This window comes from Myotis daubentonii, chromosome X (assembly GCF_963259705.1).
Source record: "Myotis daubentonii chromosome X, mMyoDau2.1, whole genome shotgun sequence".
NCBI lineage: Eukaryota > Metazoa > Chordata > Mammalia > Chiroptera > Vespertilionidae > Myotis > Myotis daubentonii.
The window spans coordinates 127746808-127749320 of NC_081861.1; the positions used below are offsets into that span (position 1 = coordinate 127746808).

General features: G+C 54.9%; 1 non-coding gene across 1 annotated transcript; it reads left to right on the forward strand.

The window, feature by feature from the left end:
• The first annotated feature begins 2167 nt into the window (after positions 1 to 2167).
• On the forward strand, positions 2168 to 2296 carry LOC132225445 (small nucleolar RNA SNORA11). Its single transcript, XR_009450943.1, has one exon. It is a non-coding gene; the product is annotated as a small nucleolar RNA SNORA11 (small nucleolar RNA).
• Positions 2297 to 2513: the final 217 nt, after the last annotated feature.

A 2513-nucleotide genomic window follows, 5' to 3' on the forward strand; every position in this document is an offset into this window, starting at 1 on the left:
TGGGCCTGCCCACTGCCACCCGGGAGCAGGCCTAAGCCAGCAGGTTGTTATCTCCCAAGGGGTCCCAGACTGCGAGAGGGCACAGGCCGGGCTGAGGGACCCCTCCCCCCCCCCGGAGTGCACAAATTTTTGTGCACAGGGCCTCTAGTAAGTAAATAATTGTGGACACAAGTAGTTTGTTCAGACAATGTACTACATTCACTATTAGCTTTTATTTAGATCAGTGATTGCAAACCTATGACAGGCGTGTCAGAGGTGACACGCGAACTCATTTTTTTGGTTGATTTTTCTTTGTTAAATGGCATTTAAATATCCTATCTAATAAAAGAGAAACATGGTAATTGGTGTATGGCCGCTACCGTTCCCATTGGCTAATCAGGGCGATATGCAAATTAACTGCCAGTCAAGATGGTGGCCGACAGCCAGGCAGCTTGAAACTAACATGAGACTTGCTTGCTTCAGTGACGGAGGACTCCAAACGTTCCCCGCCTGCCACTGCAGGCCTCTGAGCTGGCAGTATGAAACATAGTTACAAAAAATAGAAGCTAAACAAAACCCCAGAAACCAGCTTTCAGCTAGCAGGGATCTCAGAGCTGGAGTTGATACAGAGTTTCGATTGTAGAACCGAAACAAACCAGATACCTGCTTTCAGGAGCGGAGGCCTAAGAGCTGGAGCCTCAGAGCTAAAGCTGGGTCAGAATAAAAAAAGAAAAAAGAAAAAAAGGAGAAGTTGGGAGCTTTAGTCCCAGCCTGAAAACAGCCCTTAGCCCCTCACCCAGACTGGCCAGGCACCCCAGTGGGGACCCCCACCCTGAAGGGTGTGTGACCAGCTGCAAACAGCCATCATCCCCTCATCCAGGCTGGCCAGGCACCCCAGTGGGGACCCCCACCCTGATCCGGGACACCCTTCAGGGCAAACCAGCCAGCTCCCACCCAAGCACCAGGCCTCTATCCTATATAGTAAAATGGTAATATGCCTCCCAGCACCGGGATCAGCGGAGCCGCGAGGTCTCCTGGCACCGGGATCAGCGTGACAGGGTGCAGCGCCCAAACCCCCTGATCGCCCTCTGGCTCTGTGTGTGACAGGGGGCGGGGCCACAACATCCCTATTGGCCCTGCTCTGTTCCTGACAGGGGAAGGCGCCCTAACCCCCTGTTCGGCCCTCCTCTGTGCCTGATAGGGGGGAGCTCCCCAACCTCCTGATTGCCCTGCGGCTCTGTGTGTGACAGGTTGCGGCGCCCCAACCCCCCCCACCCCATGGGCCCTGCTCTGTGTGTGACAGGGTAGAGCCATTACCTCCCCATCGGCCCTGCCCTGAGTGTGAGAGTGGTGGCGCCCCAACCCCCTGATCGGCCCTACTCTGTGGGTGATAGAGGGCAGCGTCCCAACCCCCCCACCCCACGGGCCCTGCTCTGTGTGTGATGGGGTAAAGCCATAACCTCCCTATCGGCCCTGCCCTGAGTGTGACAGTGGCGGCGCCCCAACCCCCTGATTGGCCCTGCTCTGTGGGTGATAGAGGGCAGCCCCCCAACCCCCTGATCCACCCTGCCCTGTGCGTGACAGGGGGGAGCTCCCCAACCCCCTGATGGGCCCTGCTCTGTGTGTGACAGGGGGGAGCTCCCCAACCCCCTGATGGGCCCTGATCCGTGCATGACAGGGTGAAGCTCCTCAACCCCCCGATCGGCCCTGCTCTGTGCATGACAGGGAGCAGCGCGCCAACTCCCTGATTGACCCTGCTCTGTGCGTGACAGGGGGTGGCGCCACAACCTCCCCATGGACCCTGCCTTGAGTGTGAAAGGGGGCGGTACCCCAGCCCCCAAATCGGCCCTACCCTGAGCATGACTGAGGGTGGCATCGCAACCTCCCAATCCGCCCTGCTCTGTGCATGACAGGGGGTGGCGCCCCAATTCCCCAGTTGGCCCTGCTCTGAGCCTGACCAGGGGCTGCACCTAGGGATTAGGCCTGCCCTCTGCCCCCCAGGAGCAGGCCTAAGCCAGCAGGGCGTTATCTCCCGAGGGGTTCCAGACTGCGAGAGGGCACAGGCCGGTCTGAGGGACCCCCCCCCCCGAGTGCACAAATTTTTGTGCACCGGGCCTCTAGTATAAAATAAATATCAAAAATATAATTCTTTGTTTTATTATGGTTTCAAATATCAAAAAATTTCTATTGGGTGTGGAGAGAGCAGAGCACCTGAAGAATGGCTTCTCTGTGTACAACACATCCAACAGCAACTTGGGCTTACTCCTCATGGGTGGCAGAATACTATGGCTTTCCTGTGACATTACGCCCTATCCATAAAAAAAAAAAAAATTCTATATGTGACATGGCACCAGAGTTAAGTTAGGGTTTTTTAAAATGCTGACACGCCGAGCTCAAAAGGTTCGCCATCACTGATTTAGATAGAGAAGAATAAAGGATGGGGAAGAGTTACATGCCAATCAGCATAAAATTTGAGTTAAATGTATATTCATGGAATACATTCTCAACATAAAGTAAAATTTTTGTCTAGTTCT